The 18,103-nt window shown below is 38.0% G+C and overlaps 1 protein-coding gene across 5 annotated transcripts in view; it reads right to left on the bottom strand.

Annotated features, from left to right (window-relative positions):
- Positions 1–17,616, bottom strand: part of shoc2 (SHOC2 leucine rich repeat scaffold protein) — a 28,835-nt gene extending 11,219 nt beyond the window's left edge. For 2 of the 5 annotated variants that reach the window (XM_079807141.1, XM_079807143.1), the window contains exon 1: positions 17,550–17,616. The gene's annotated coding sequence lies outside the window, so the exon portion shown is untranslated. Of the gene's footprint in view, positions 1–14,446; positions 14,629–17,549 lie in introns of those variants that run through there. The other 3 variants (XM_079807144.1, XM_079807142.1, XM_079807145.1) reach the window with 3 other exon arrangements.
- Positions 17,617–18,103: the final 487 nt, after the last annotated feature.

Raw genomic sequence — 18,103 nt, 5'->3', positions numbered from 1 at the left:
TCCTTCCTGTATGCTTGAACCACAAGCACTTTCAGGAAGGAGCGGCATCAAGTCATTCAGGCCGTCGTTGGTCAGCCACTTGATGCAATTAAGGGCAATTAAATTCTAAATCTCTTTCGGCGATGCATCAGATGATCCTTTACTGGTGGATGTGCGGGAACTTATTAACTGCAAGAAAAATTATATAGGGTGCTACCACAATGGGAGCGTTTCACTAATAAGAATGCATTAGATCCATTTTGAGGGTGTGGAAAAAGCCAGGCTAGTTTCTTCTGAAAGCACAACTGGACCCAAAATAATAGAGTTGGCTTTTTATATAGTAACTAGAGCAAATAGTTAAATATTATCAGGAAACATCTTTTCTTTCTATCAGGTTGACAGTATGACTGGAACGATACACCAATGACATTGATGCATCGTTGTACCAATGTAAGCAAATGGCGTTGACTGCATAAAAATGATTTGCGTGGAATGCCTCGATCACGCAGTTTACGTTCATCCCCTAAGATGGCCGCTCCCGGACATGCTAAAAATTAGTATGATATAATGAGTATAATGCAAGTGCCACTGAAGTAAATCATACTCGACACTATTCATTCACTATCGACTAATAACATTCAAAAATAACTAGAATACAGTTGACAGTCCCATATTCTGTGAATAATACGGTTGCGTTTATGGAGCATTTTCTTTAAACAAGTGTGACAAACACCGTCTTTAATCTAACTGACACCTGCAAAGTTTCAGGATTCAACTGCGTTCTTTGCAAACCTGCACTGTTTGAATACAACATTGAAAGATCAATGCTGTGGAAAGATTAATTTAGAGCTATTATTTATTGGTAAGCTAATGAAAGGATTAGTGATGCACCGACCATGATTTTTCACAGCCGATTCAGTTTTTGTTTCGTTTTTTACAAAAAAATTGACAATCCGATACCGGTTGCCGATTTTTTCCCCTTTGTTTAAGCAAATGTATTTGTTGTTTATAGGGATGTAATGATTCCTCGATTAAATTTGAGTAATCGATTAATCCATGAACTGCATTATTAGACCGTTTTCTATGGCCGCTGTTTTCTATGGGTTGCTTATAACATTCGTCTGGGAACGCAATGTATGCCATTTCATCATATTTGTAAGGTAAATCCTTTATAAATCCTTTGCCAAATATTAAAGATTAAGTGAACATTTGAATTAAATGACTTTGCCCAATATTGAACAAAGGATTTGATCTGCCGTAAAGTGGGACAACAACAATCACCAGGCCGTTGGCGCCCTCTGCAGGCATTTGTTATAATAGGCCTACATAATGTACATAAGATGATTGTTTATAATGCATGTTATACTATGTATTTTAACTGTGTTGCTCTATGAAACCATAAGGTTATTTGCTTTTAAAACTTTATTTGAACCAAATATTATTACCTCGTTGTTACAATAATATGAATTAAGTCATTTTAATGGCTATTGTTTGCTTGGGTCTATTTTTATTACCACAAAAATATCCGTTTACTCGATTAATCGTCAGAATAATCGCTATATTACTCAAATACCAAAATAATCGTTAGTGACAGCCCTAGTTGTTTATTTGCTCTATAACAGGACAAACAAACCACTGCATTTTATTCACGATCCAAACAAAGTTGCTACACACATCATGTAGCATGAGCAGTTTATTTTGATTTTAATTAGATTGTACAATTTCAAGATTTAAAGCAAAAACAGAATGGTCTGAATTTAGATTTGTGAAACTATGCTACATAAGACATGTGCACAAAACAAAAACAGCAAACGGACTAAATGAAAACGCAAATTCACTCTATGACAGTAGGTGGCGCTTATGGAACAGCAGCGGTTTTTGTTTCCTTGGTTACTGCTGTAAACAAAGTAGCAATGCGCTTATAAACACTACTTAAATAGGCGTTAAATGGAGGTAAAACGAAAAGAAAATGCCATCGACTTTTCTGAAGACAGTCAGAACATTAATTTGAAACACCACCCTAAATTCAATATTTATATTTTTCTTCCAATATTTTGCGTGTTGTGAACAGTGAGCTTGTCGTGCCTTTTTCAGGTCTGTTCTCTTCTTTATGTCCGTCTCTGGTCTGCGCTAACATTCTGTTTACAGACTTTGTAATATTTCCAAACAAATTACAATTTGGGAAATTATTTCAATGCATTTTGTTACAATACAAGTCCTGAACAGAGAAAAAAATTGGTTCTGATGTCCAAACGAATAGTGCATCCCTAGAAAGTATTAATAAACTAATCAGGAAAATACTTGTTAGAGTTGGATTAATCAACTACTTTAAAAATAAATCGATATATAAATCAGTTGAAAAGCTGCATTTTTAGTTGGAGCCTTAGATTATTTTACAAAACTATATGCAATTTTTTTACTGTCGAAAAAGGAATACTGTTAACAAATAAATGAATTATCATTTAACAATTAATCAAATTATCTCTGATTAGGATTTAGTGGGCAGAATGAAATTAAAATATCAAATTTGTTATGTTTCAGTGTAAAAAAAATATATATAAATATTCACATTGAATATTTTTCATTATCTTAAGTGCATGTTTCCCATGACGGCCCCAAAAATACATTTCCTTAAATACCTTTTTTTCCTGTAAAAATGTTCACAGATCCCTTAGCGTCCCGAGACCCCAGTTTGAAAAGTTTGTTCACTTGCTCATAAAAAGATAAAGCAGTTTTCCATCAGGTTTCTATCAACTAAAGGAACAGAATCGGTGTAGCTTTACCTGCCAGATGCCAGGTAGGTGTTTCACAACTTTCATTAAATCACAAACGACATTCAACACTCAGTAATCCAATAAAAACAACAACCAAACCAAATCAGTAAAGTAACTCTGTTAGATGCCATCTTTGCATAAGCATGTGTTCCTCTGCCCTGCATTGTGAAATTCAAAAGTGTGTGTGTGCGCAGCTGAAGTCCAAGCACAGATCAGAGCTCCAGAAAGGTTAATGCTGCTGGGAATAATCTTTGGGAGCGCTCTTCAAAGCTCAGGCTTCCCGCAGGTCAGAAGACCTTTATGGCCAAAGAGTCCAGCTCGTCTACTATGGGTGTTGAAATGAATCGTTGCATCGATGCAGTAATAGACCATAATCGATTATAGCCTACTGACGTTTCTCTGACATCATTCGTCTCGGGAGGCAAAACACAAAAGTGTGCGCGTGTGACTGAGAGCGTGTTATTGTTACACTACTTGACAGTTTCATGCGCTTTTAGTATTTACTAGAGTTTGTTATTTCTTAATAGTCCTGTCGTCTAACTTAAAGGGATAGTTCACCCAAAAATTTTAATTCTGTCATTAATTCCTCACCCTCATGTCATTCCAAACCTGTAAGACCTTCGCAAGCAACACTAATAAAGTAATACCGTAGACGCACATGATCTATCATACGTTCAGTAAGATACTGACAAATGGCATATGCACCAAACTTAAGAGCAATATGTCACACATTAACTGACCTCCAACGATCACTGAACGTGTAATTGAGGTTACCTGAAGCTAAGACAAAATTGAAAAAAACGTTTAATTTCATGACCTTCCACATACTAATCTGGTTTATTTCTTGAGAGGAGCGAGTCCCAGAGTGAATTGCAGCAGTTTCTGCTGACCTGTGTCCTAGGAAAATGCTGCGAATTGTAAACAGGTCACTGTAAGCCACTTCAAAGCCTTTGATTCATTATGGGATCTGTATGTTTCTACTGTCAACTTCAGATGCTGACACTCTTATAGTGTGACATCTTTAAATTAGAGGCAGGTAAGCCTGCACGGCTTCAGATAAGCTCCCTAGAAATCCCAAGGCTGTGATATTTCGCAGAAAGGCCACTTGATACCACTTCTGAGCAAGACACTGGTTTCGCAGAACAGGTCTGCTATGAGGGATGAGTACAACAAAACAAACATTTGCAGTTCAATATCCAAACATGCACAGAACCCCATCCAACTAAACAGAAAATATGGGCTATAGTAAATGGGTGCCATCTCTTCCCTTTCTAACAGGAATGGGCAGAAGCACTCAAAAGTGACAGCAATATACATTAAGGGTGCGTTCACACTTGTCATGTTTGGTTCGATTAAAACAGACCCTGGTGCGATTGCTCGGTTAGTGTGGTTCATTTGAACATATGTGAACGCTGCCATACAAACCTGGGTGCGCACCAAACAAGCGGGCCGAGACCGCTAAAAAGATGGGTCTCGGTACGCTTCCAAACGAACTCTGGTGCGGTTCGATTGATATACGAACGCAACACGGACCAAAGACATGTAAATGACCCAAAACCAGGACGTGCTGTCACAAGATGCCGCTACAAGTCAGCTGATTTGACAACGCGGAAAGATCGGTGTATCCAAAATAGGGATGGCCATGATTAATCGAATTTCGTCGATCACGTTAATTTGTTATCGATTAATCTAATGCACCTAATTTTTTTTTAATCTAATGCAGGTTGCGTTGCGTAGTGTGAGTCTTGAAGCAATTAAATGAATTTCACTGTGTGGTGAAGTTCACTGCAAACATTGCGATGCCGTGTATAAGTACAACACGGCCACGACTCAAATGATGTACCACTTAAACAAAGTGCATCCGTCCCTGGTTAATGTCGGTGGCGGTGCATCCTGCTCTCAGTCTCAACCTAGCATCAAGTCGGCGTTAGCACGGACTCGGAGCTGTGATGCACAACGAGCAGAGAAAATTACACAAGGGATTAGTGTTAATTTCGTCAGACGAGACGAGACTAAATATGTTCGTCAACGACCTTTTTTTCCATGACGAAGACGAGACGATGACGAGACTGCACTAATGTCCAAAAACGCTGACTAAGACTAAATTAACATGCATTATTGTTGACGAAAAAGGACGAGACTAAAATGTTTTGCATAAAATAAAAACTAAGATAAAATCTCTCTTCATTTTCGTCTACAATTGTCTCTACTTTTTCATCATGAGATGAATATTCAGCTGTTCAAAATATTCCGAAAGAGTTGGCGCTGTTGCTCGAGTAGGCTACAGGTCTCTCTCATACTCCTCCTGTCATCTCGCGGCCGCGCGCGTGTGGTCACGTGGTTCCCGGAGCGCTCAATACTTCTAGCGCTGTGTCCGTATATTTGAATGGCTTAAGCCGCGCAAGTTACACAACAGCTTCACTATACAGGTGTTTGCAGAAATTTTTGTCAAACCCGTACAGCATAGTGTGCATGCATAAATACACATGTAGTCTAGTTGCTCAAAGTATTGCAGATCATAACTGCTGACTTATTTGTGAAATTTTGAAATGTTAATAATAGTGAATAGTAAAGAATGCAAGCAAATATAATATAACCCCAAAAAAGTGTAAAAAACTTATTTTTCCTTATATGTACAGTAGCTATATACATATGAATTCATACTGAATCAAGATCGAAATCAATATTTGTGCTCATCGTCTCATAAGCTAATGCTGATTTTAGGCATCTACGCTGTAAATCAACCAGTTAGCTATGGTGTTGTGGCACAAACATTATGCAGGTTATATGTACTTTATGTAACTTATTTTGCCACACAATATATTGAGTTTTCCTTTGACTAAAGCTAGACTAAAATGACTAGACTTTTGGTCGACTAAAACTTGACTAAGATACCTTGAGTTGTCTTTTGACTAAAACTAGACTAAAATGATGAGACTTTTAGTCGACTAAAACTTGACTAACAAAAAAAGATTTGTGAATGACTAAATATGACTAAAACTAACAAGGACATTTGGCACAAGACTAAGACTAAATTAAAAATAGGTGACAAAATTAACACTACAAGGGATCTGCAGGTTCATTGAGTTGGATATTCTGCCCTTAAGTATTGTTGAGGGCAATGGTTTTCAGTTTAACAGTTTTTCCATATTAAAAATTATTATGAAGATTTCTTTCAAAATTTTATTTTATTAACAAAGTTATATTCAGGATTAACAAGCTCTGAATGAAACATGGTAAGCCATACAATTGCAAAGAACAATCATTAAGAATAAACAGTTCTCAATTTTTTCTTTTTCAATTTCTTTAGAACATTTTAATAAAAAAATGTCTTTAAACCAAAAAGTTTCCTTTCAAAAGTCAAGTCAAATTTGATTTATTATAGCACATTCAAAAGCAAGAGTTACGCCAGGTAAGCAGGTCATAGTTTGTCCATTTTTACTTCAAATTCACCCTTTGCGCGAGTTTGATTGACAGGCGATCTGACCAATCACATTGCAGAATCTGGCGTTTTGTCCGACAAAGCAGTCAGGAGAGTTAGTAGATTCATGTCGGTGGACTGGAACTTGAAAAACTATGTCTACTGACGTCTTTCCGCGGTTGAAACCATATTTCTTTTAGTGTTCATTCATGTTAATTTGATGCTTATCAATGAACTAGAAGGAAGAGATGATCGGTTCATGAGCAGCTTTAACTGAGACGCTACAGCGACCACGACACATTAAAGAGCCACAAAACGCTAGACTGTGAAGCTGCTTATCTGTAGCCTGGCGTGGCCATACTCAATTCTAGTCAGAATATGAGTCTGGTACTGCTCCATTGAGCTTTGATTATGGGGCGTGTTTCAACCGAGCCAGGAAAGACCTCACTTGGATAGACCCACAACCAATCAGAGCAACGGAGCGACGCGTAACGTTAGTTGTCAAATGTCAACAGAACTCAACTGCACTGTGTTGCCAAGTCCGTGTTTTTCTCCATGTCCGCGGGTTGAAGCGACCCCAATTATGTGATTATATAAACCCAGGAATGCGAACTTTAGCAGGCAACCTTGCCAAAATAACATATTTTGCTAACCAAACGCCATTTTTTTCCGGAGAACCCCCCGGAAAGTTATTGTTTTGGGCTATAGTTTTGAGTAGCAATTGTGCGCGACATTGCAAAAACACTTGGCAACCCTGTCTGCACGCACGCTGGATTAAGTAACGTTACAAGAAAAAGATGAGTGTAAACGATCTTTGCCAGTAATAAAATAATTTAAGGATACACGGAGTACTTACCAACACGATCATCGTTTCTGAGAGAAATAGTGAAGGTGAATGCATATACGAACAAGTTCTCTGTTTAGGATAAGAGCAAATTGAACCTAAGAGCCTTCGATGACGTGGATGATTACGTTACTGTTGATCATCTGTCCATCATCGTCTAAAGCCCGCCCTGACAATTTCATTGGTCCTGTTCGGGCATAATTACTCCTCTATGGAGCGAGTCCAGACCGAATTGCCCGAGCAAACATTTTTGTGGGCGGGGCTAAATTCGGCTGGCATCCAGGCTAGCTTATCTGTACATTTACATGGCAACTGCGCTCTCTCTCTCTCTCCGGATCAGTGGCAATGCGAACGCAGATTTAAATGTTGCTGTGCGATTATCGTTTTTAAAAGGGTAACCTAAAGTCTAAAATCTAAAGCCTGTTTCACGTCACAAGTAGGGATGCACGATATTGGATTTTTGCCGATATTCGATATGCCGATATTTTTCAACTCATTTTGGCCGATGCCGATATCGATACCAATATGTTTATTTTTTCCCTTTGTTTGGAAACAACACAATTTTGAGCAAAATTTTTTTTTTTTTCATTCTGGTTTCAGATTTCTGATGTCTCCTTGCTAAAAGGATACTTGTTAAAGATAAATAAATGTTAATAAAGTTATTTTTATAATAAGAGTATATTTTCTCTAAAAATAATAATAATAAAGTCAGTGATTTTTCATCCCAGACAGATTCAGTTGTAATCTAAATATTGTATTTTTGGATTTAATGTTTGTGCCTAATGTTTGTGCATGGCATCAGTTTATGCTGTCTTTAGCTTCAAATAAAAAAATATACAATTATTTTAGTGCTCCTTGGATTATTTTCCATCATCCATTTCATAAAATTTTATTACAGATTAATAAACTGTATATACAAGTATTTAATTTGAAACAGTGTCATGTTTGTGATTTGACATCATTACTGCTTTATTTATTCAGAAAAAAAAGTAACTTCAATTTATTTGTGTATTCATTTTATTACTGTAACAACAGCGCCCCCTCTACATATATATAACATTTTGGTGGGCGGGCACTAGGACCTGGAGGAGGCTTCTGCTGCTGTGGAGGCTGCTGCGCGCGCTAGAGAGTGGGGAGACGCGATTGTTTTTGGCTAGTTTTGTTGTGAAAACCCGGCCTGTACATTCACAAATTCAAGGCAGCATTTAAAAACGGTCAATATAAATCACCATACATGCAATGTATGTGCTTGTTTTTGCTTCAAGAATGACCACACGGCTAACATGATCTTATCACTAGCAGTCCTTGCACATGTGAGTTATTGCAGGCTCGTTTCAACACGTTATCATATCGGCAAGGCATATCGGCATAATTTTTTCATATCAGCCAATGCCGATTTTTATATTTTATGCATTTATCGGCAGATTCCGATGTCGTGCCCGTAATATCGTGCCTCCCTAGTCACAAGTGTCAGCGAAGCGTGAGCAGCGTGTATTTTCTCACATCCGAAGCGTGGCGACCGTCTCTCTCATCATAATAGAGCCATGATAATAGACATAGCGTTGTCATTTAGAAATAAATCTTTTAACGATTAATCGTGCAGCTGTACTTGACCATGCTAGTTTTTACAGCCTATGGTTTGAAAAGAAACTCACATTCACATGCCTCACATACCCAACGTAGATCTGAATGTTTACTGTGATTTTGTGGCGAGTCAATGTCATTTAGGAAAAAGATTGCGTGGGTATTTGAATCGATATTGCGACCTCTTAACTAGGGATGCTCATTTCGGTTAATTTTCCCGACCGACAACCGCCGCTCATTATCCGATTATTAACCGTTAACTGATAAGATTATAATATTGAATTGGCATTAAATAAATATGCAATTGACGAGAGTCTGTGACCCGTGAAAAATACACTTTTTTTTTACGGGTTTATTTTAGCGTGAAAACCGCAGCATACAGAACAGTAGGGATGCACCGAAATGAAAATTCTTGGCCGAAACCGAAAACCGAAAAAGAGGAAACCAAGGCCGAAAGCCGAAAACCGAAACACCGAAAGAAATTATGCCAAATATTAGTACCATTGCATTTATGGCTATGACTGTGTACTAACTTTACTAAAATCAAGGCATTGCAATTGCATACATTAATATTAAAGTTTCAAAGAATAAATCAATTACAAGTTATGCCAATATTTATTTAGCACATTGTAACAATGCACAGTATAAAATAAAATTCAAACTAAAATGTTTAACTTGACCCCACTCATTTGTACATTAAAGGGTAACTAAACCCTAAACCAACTTTTTTTAGTTAATGATCTGTAATAATGGGGCTTTATTAATGCTGTTCAATGATTCGAGTAAATGTTTTGACATTTGAGTATAAAGTGTTTTAATTCTATAAAATATGGTGTAAAACCGTCAAAGTGCTGCCCTCTTAAGGTTGAACGGTGGCTACTGCAGTTGAATTTTCCTATTGGACGTTGTGGTACATCGTGACGTAGGATGGTACCTCCAACGGCTCACTATCCGCGCCCCTGGCACGAGCTCACCACGCCCTCAGAAATGTTTCCCCAATCACATGATGAGAACGGCTTCACTCCAGTATGAACTGTCATATTACATGAAGTAGAAACATTATGAATGAAACTCACTTGACACTTGCTTTAACATTGTATTGAAGAAAATACGGTTAAATAATGCAGTTGTCAGTACACGTCAGGCTTTTCTTGCGATATTATTGCCGCCCGTCATGTGTACAGATAATTTTCATACATGAGACGCGCTTTCAAACCCTGACACGCAAGTGGTTGCCGCGGACGCAGATAGATTAGCTCGGTTCTCTTGCGCGGCTGCTTCACTAGCATCGTCGGCATCGGGAGTTAACGCAGTTTGAGCAGCGGCTCGCATTGATAAGGCTCCGGGTTTGTGTCTACAGACAATCCACCCTCCTCCACTTCAGGTGAAGGTAGGAGAAATGACCGCTCTGTTGCAAAGCTGGCGTCACTCCAGTCATTCTCCATCTTTGCGACTCGCGAGTCTGACAGCTGTCAGTCAATCCGTCACTGCGGGTCTCAGGTGCACGCCCTCCGCTCAGCCCCGCCCTCGGTTCGTCCCCTCTGTGTCCGCCGGGCTCTGCCCACTTTTCCAGCATTTTTTGAAAATTGCCAGTGGGTGGAGTTAAGCTCTGAGCAGGGGTTTAGTTACCCTTTAAATAATAATGTACAGGCCTACAGAAAGGTTTTTAAATTAAATGTTCTCTCATAAAAACAAAGTGCATTTAGGTCTATGCATTTAAAATTGTTCTCTGTAGGACTACTACAAGAAAGTGCATTCAGAACAAGTGCAACTGCTTAAAGATACATTTATTTTCTCTGTAGGCCTTCAACATAATAGTGTATCAAAGCAAAGACTGCCATTTATTTTTATTGGTTAACTGAAAAAAAAAAGTCTGTCCTAAATGAATTAAATTATAACAAAGTTTATTGAATATATTGCTCTAAACTATATAGGGAGCCCTTACTTGCACATTAATATTAAAGGTTAAAAACAGAGCCCAAACTATTAGCCTAAATTCAGTTGCTATGTATTTTTAGGTCTAATAATCAACACTCAAATAACATCGTACACAAACATGTACACTTCACATAAGGCAGTTTTTGCAATAACTTCTAAATCTAATTATAAAATAATTTATCCTCGCCGGTTTTTTATCCAATTCGTTGTTGAAATATAATCATTTATACACAGTGTCTGTCATTTTATTTAAACATACATGAAATAATCAAGATATCATTAACAGGTTAAGTAGAATATAATTAATATAACGGCTAATATAGGTCATATATTTAGTGAAAGAGTTGATTTCTCTAGTGAACTAACCGCTGTGGACACTGAATGACTGCCTGAGGTAAATGTGATGCTCATGTTTAGTTTACAGCAGTTATATTGAGGTCTTTCCGCCGTTGAAACACTGATTGAGCGATTACACCACATATATACACATGACAGTAAGTTGTAATGTATCCTCAGCACACCTTAGATGTTCATTCATGTTTATTCTTTAGGAAGAGATGATCGATCGCGCTCACAGATGATCGTGTTCACGCGCGCGCGCTGCCGCCAGATTGAAGTGTGTTCCGCGCTTAAAACATGGCCACTGTTAAAGATTGCGTTCGGTTTCACAGTGAAGTCTGGTCCTCTTCTCATCGAGAACATGAACAGCTCTGAGCTCTCGTTGTCAGTGCTTGTGCATTGAGCAGACGTGGGTGTTTCTCAGATATACTGAAACACGTCCACACCGCAGACATGTTGCTTCAGACAAGCACGTGCAGGTCGCGGTTTCTGTTTGCGTCATCACAACATTTCGGCCATGTTGTTTCGGTGATAAAAGTCTTTCGGCCGAAAACCGAAAATGCACTTTTGGGGCATTTTCGGCCGAAAATTTTCGGTGGCCGAATATTCGGTGCATCCCTACAGAACAGATCAACAACAGAGCCTGGATTCACATTATCAAATGTTCACGCACCTGCAGCGTTTCTGACAACAGAGAAAAACAGAATAAAATATTAATAAAAAATAGGGGTGTAACGGTACACAAAACTGACGGTTCGGTACGTACCTCGGTTTTGAAGTCACGGTTCGGTACGGATTCGGTCCAGCAGTTTTACAAAATTGCTTTTTATTAATTTTTATTCAACAGTGGTTTAATGAAAAAAAATTGTGTCTGTCCTTAAATTAATTCAGTTAGAACTAAAAGTTTCTTAAAGATAATGCTGTGAACTATATAGGGAGCACTTACTTACAGATTGCTATTAAATATTAACAACAGAGCCCAAACTATTAGCCTAAATTCAGTTGCTATTTATTTTTTGATATAATAATCAACACTTATAAGCTTCACATTAGGCAGTTACACAACATATGATACGTTTCAGCAAGTTGTAATGTATCCTCAACATACCTTAAGATATTAATTTATATTTATTCTTTCTCAAGCGGCAGCTCCAGTTCCTGATCGCGTTCACTCGCGCGCTGCCGCTTGAAGTTGAACTAATATGTGTCTATCAGTCACGTCATATTATAGAGCGTTAAAACTGCATTTATCGTTTGAATAAACAAACAAAAACAAAAACGAAAACACTGCATCCGTTTGAAGCTTTGAAGTTTTTTTCCCGACAGACTAAGTTTTTTTCGTCAAATAAAAATAGCAGGCCTACCTCAATCCACAGCTTGACTGTTTTTTTTGTTTTTTTTAAAGGTAGCATGTCTAAGTAATGTGGGTTAGTCTGGAGCGCAGCCTGTTGACAGAAAACATCCTCTCAAGCCTTGTTTATACTTTCGTCTGGCTCCACAGCGCGCGCCTCCGCTAACTGTGCGCGCCTTTTCTGTTTGAGAAAGTGTTTACTTGACGCGTTCGCCATTGTGCTATTCTTTGAAACGACAGAGGGCGACTCGGAGTAATTGTTCCATAAACCATCAGGAAACCGCGACGAGAAGAACATCGTGAGTTAGTCTGGGTTAGTCTGGAGCGCAGCCTGTTGACAGAAAACATCCTCTCAAGCCTTGTTTATACTTTCGTCTGGCTCCGCAGCGCGCGCCTCCGCTAACTGTGCGCGCCTTTTCTGTTTGAGAAAGTGTTTACTTGACGCGTTCGCCATTGTGCTATTCTTTTGAAACGACAGAGGGCGACTCTGAGTAATTGTTCTATAAACCATCATGAAACAGCGACGAGAAGAACATTGTGACAATGTTTACTTTAGTAAACTTTACCAAAACCACACTACAAAAAGCCTTAAACAAGGCTTCAGATGGCACTGGTGCCCCGGGAACACAGAGATAATGCCTCGCTAGAGTGGCCAGCCTTGGGAAGTGCCTTTCATTTGCTTCCCTCGAGCCTCAAGCCGTTTTTAGGACAGTGGAAACAGCAGTATACAGATAAGTAAATTGTGTGAAAAATACTGTGTTTTTTTTACACGCGAAACATGAACATATGTTATATTGCACACTGTAAACACAATCAAAGCTTCAAAAAAACAGGAAAAACGGGACCTTTAAATCAGAACTAAAATCAAAATAGTTCACTTACAAAAGCACCAAACCGTAATCAATCATTCTGTAAAAGTACAAGATGGGAAACTCATTGTGCCTGCACAAAAGACAAAACAATATAGACTACAATACTGATCATCAGCCATAATATAATTATCAGCTATTGGACAGTGCATCTCAAATGAAACATCCAAAGTACAGGAAATAAAACAGGACAGTTAATATGGAGAAAACCGAAGCGATTCTGGATGCGTGTGGTGGGCGAAGACTGCTGAACAGCACAGTAAGGCAGGGGTCATCCTGCACAACTTTCTCCTAATCTTACATCCGACTGCAGGAAGAAAAAAAAATACCACACATCTAACATAGAGAGATGATGCATCTGATATTTATAAAACAGATCCATGAAATGCGCAGGAATGCCAACTAAGACCAAATCAAATTACCTTTGTTTATCATAGCTCAAAATTTGATGGCTGTGTGCAATCCAGTGGGATGGAGTATAAAGTCTACATTAGTTCATGACATATTTATTTAGCTAAATGTAACAATTTCACTTGCTCAGCTCCGCTATAGGATGCTGACTTTAAAACAAGGCCACCAAACCCACAAAATTCTTGCTAAATAGGTTAAAGTTACACTAGAAATAACACACAAGAAAAATTTCCCTGACATTTCAGCAAAAAAAAAAAAAACTCCTCGGATGAGAGAACATTCTTCACTCTCAAGCATCTGAAACATTTTTAACACCCCATGTCAGACTATGCAATGTAATAGTCTTTCTGAGAACTGACAGCACACAGGCACACAATAAAACCACAACAGAAAAGGTGCAAATCTAAAGCTTTGTATAAGAGACATAACTTGGATGTAGATTTAGGGCCTAACTATGTAACCCTACACATCAACGGGTCAGGAAAAGCTGCAAATGCCCAGTTTCGTTTACCACACACCAGATCATTTCCCTACAGCACATTTGCATGCATAATGCAACGTTTAAAATGGTAAGCAATCAAAATCTGATGTGTGAGGGGGCTGAAAGCACAAAGCGTCTGTTTTGATTTGGCTAACTAGCTAAACATTCCTTTCTATTAAACCATATAAACACCATAAATGTCATTAAAAACGACTAACGTTATACAGGTCTCAAAAGATAAAAAACCGAAAGTAATCCGAACACATTCGCTGTGTCGTGATATATGACAGCATATACGGAAAGCTTGAAAGCTGGCTAAGGAAATCTCTCTGCTAACATTAGCCACCCTACAGCTGCGGCTAACAGGCTAGCAGCGTTAGCCCTGCGCGAGCGCCCACAAAAAAAAAAAAAAAAAAAAACATAACAAAACACAAATGTCACCTAACACTTCTCACCAGACTCGTACATTTCGGAATAAGCGGTCTCATCCTGGCGAAAAAACGCTTAACGTCCCGTAGTTGAGGAGGTAAATGTTCGTTCTTCTATTCAGACAGGCCCTCTGTGAAAACAAACTGTCATCCGCCAAACGGCACTCGGAGCAGCTCGAGCTCAAAGCGGGAAGAGCTCAATCCGCAGCGAGTGTGTGCGTGTGCGCGTGCGTTAGCGATGGAAACTCCAATTCCCCAAACTCTTCGGTTCTTTCGAACGGCTCGTTTTAAAGAATCGGTTAAAAAAGTATCAGTGAATCTTTTAGTCATCATGAAATCAAAATGTACAATAGTCCAGTATTTATTATAAACAATTTATCCATGTACATCTTGTTTGTATTATTCATGCACCCTAATAGTTTTCAACCCATTAAATGTCATATACTGTTAAGGGGGCCCCCTTTTGAAAATAGACGTGAAAATGCAGTATCCAAACTTGGCCAAAAATGGCTGTAATTTAAGGATGCTTTGGAAGTTTGGTTTTGTTTTAAAGAAGACACTCGGCAGATTATTGCTGAAGTAAATCCATCCAAAAATAAAAGTTTGTGTTTACATAATTTGTGTTAGTACTATGTATAATTATAATTATATCTAATATATATATATATATATATATATATATATATATATATATATATATATATATATATATATATATATATATATATATATATATATATATATATATACACACACACACACACACACACACACACACTCATGCATATAAATATATATGTAAGAAATGTTTTATATATATATATATTTTAAAGATAAATTATATAAATATATATATACAGTATATACATGCAAATATTTCTTAATTTCTTAATTTCAAATATTACATAATAATAATACAAAGTACACACATATATTATTTAAACACAAACTTTTATTTTGGATGCGATCAATTGTGATTAATCGATTGCTCAGCACTAATGAAAATATATTTTACTAAATAATTTTTACTCTAAAATTACTATAAAATCAAAGCCATATGTTTAACCAAGTTGTGTTCCAAGTTGAAGTCACCCACATTCAATAGATTTGAGGCATTTTCCTGTAACAAATGAATACATTTCTGTCCAAATATCACAAAATCTTGAGACTCAGACCTTTCCGAAGATATGTTTTGGTTATGGTTATAAAGTATTTCAAAGAAATGTTGTAATATGAAACCTGACACTGCCCACTAAGGGAGGAGCCTGCTAGAAGAATTTAGACTACTGTTTCCATGGTAACGCAACATCCAATTTTAAAACTGTTTTCACATGATGAATTTTGAATTTGTAAGCTTTCGACTACCTAATTTATGATGATTACTAACATGTGATATGAAAAAAGGTGTTTAAAAAAAAAAGCGCCAAGCGTCCTGGCGCTAGCGGGACGGTGACAGTTAAGGGGTTCGAAAAAATAATTTTCCCTCCCTCTTTCAGCTACATCGCTTCTATTCTCGTGAGGACGGGACCTGTCAATCACATCAGATCACTGCAATAGCAAACCACAACCATCAAATCAATTCGCTACAAAAAAATCATGCCCCGCCATACATTTTTTCTTGTTTCAGAAGCCGTTGTAGTGATAAATTGGGTCCAAATATTTAAATTATAAGTAAAACAAACTAACGATGTTCAATTATTCACTTAATAGGCTATTATGTCAATCAAGTGTAAGAAATTACATTCAATTGGTTTAATTTGGGCACTATCATGTGTTTTCGTATGCATTATATAGTAAGCTATGAGTATTTTAAATTAATATAATTCGTATTGGATAATCATTAACTGACAGTTTGGGGAGTCCAGATTTTGAGGGGGGACCCGATTTCTCATGATACCGTTTCATTCGGATATACATCACAAAAGGGAAGAAAAAACTATCGCAACTTCCGCTTCATGACAACTTTAGTATGGAAGTAGGCAAATTCGGACACAGGGCTCGATCTTAGTGCGTTGGCCCTGTCCACATGTGGGCTTGGCCCCTTGAGAGCGTGTGTAGGTGACAGGAAGTAGGTGCGCAAAGCTGTCCCAGGTCTGAAAAATACCAAACCTCAGTGCCGTTGAATGCACACTAAATCTGTCTCTGTTTCGAAGTGATATTTGAGGCTTTCACTTTTTCACCCTTATGCGAAATTCCCAAATAAGCAGATTCCAGATTTTGCCAGTAAAATTTTGCAGAGCAATGACAAATGTGACCGCACCTTAAAGTAAAATATTAAGGGATTACATATGCTATAATTTGTAAGTAAATGTAAAGTGCTGTGTTCAGGAACCTCTAAACAGACATTTAGAAGTTAAGTGCAAAGAAAAATTCAAATGTGTAAATAAAGCACTGTAAAAACATTACATGCATTTTTAAAATAAGTGTATGCCATCGGTTTATCAAAAAACGCAACGCATAGTTTAGCTTGTGAATGGGTACAAGCGAATCATTGAAAAGATTCGATTCAAAAGAACGAATCGCATAGTGTTTGCGTGAGCGCGCAGCAGCAGTCGTGCTGTTCTGTTCAACTGACACCGATAAATGTATATTTTTTCATGTCTTTCTCATTCTTTTTCCTTAATGTCTTTATTTACTTAAACTTATTTATCTCTGTAATAAATGTGTGTGTGCTTTAAATAGTCTATTTTATTCGCTTTCGCAATATTGTAAATGTTAACAATCATGCCAATAAAGCTTTGTTGACTCTGACTTTATGACCATTTTGGGACAAATCACTCTTTTGTTTACTGTCTGGTCTGGTGGCTCAGACGCATTCCGCGCGCATACTTGGCTTTCGCGGCACCTTTCTTTTTATTCCCTCACACACTCTCTCTTTCTTTTCGCAAGCCTACGGAATATATGGGGGGGGGGGGCACACTCTACACACACACACACACACACACACACGCACATAAAGCAGCGGCCATTCCGGGAGTGAACAAAAGAGTGCATTCAAACCCACCAAACGCGCACAGCGCCGCGTCTGTCGCGCTCGACCGCCGAACGCGCGCGTTTATCGGGCCGAAGATAAACCCAGGGCCGCGGAAGGTGCGATTCGGAGCCTCGCAGAGCCGTAAAAGTGCTTTACCTTGAGAGGTGTGACTCCGCCATCCTTGTTTCCTCCTCCTTTCCAGCAGCGCTGCAGTTTGCGCTCCCCTCCCCAGCGACGTCACAGACGCGTCACGAGACTTCTGGAGCTCCGGTTTATTTATGTTTTGGAAATTTCGCAGCAATGACAGACGCAATAAAATGCCCTGGCAGTGATCAGCAGAGAAAGGGGCGATTTGGAGGACGGAAATATCAGAATACATGAAAACTTAAATATGGACGAATTGATTAAAGATTTTCTTTGATAAATGTGCAGTTTAGTGAAACAATGAAATTGAGGGAAAATGTGCCAAAATGTTGTGAAAATCACGTGTATAACAACAACAACACATTTATTTATTACTCAAAACAATATTAATAATAATGTAAATGAATGTATTTATTTATTACACAAAATATAATAATAATAATAATAATGTTCCAGAAATTATGCGTATGATCATGACCCAGAAGTTTTCTTGCAGATATTTGCTGGTGGGGGCAGCTCGCTTTATGAACGTAATGTGTATTATTTATTTATTTATTTATTTATTT

Source organism: Gobio gobio (assembly GCF_949357685.1).
Source record: "Gobio gobio genome assembly, chromosome: 24".
NCBI lineage: Eukaryota > Metazoa > Chordata > Actinopteri > Cypriniformes > Gobionidae > Gobio > Gobio gobio.
The sequence above is the reverse complement of the archived record's forward strand: the minus strand, read 5'-3'. Positions and strand labels throughout refer to the sequence as shown.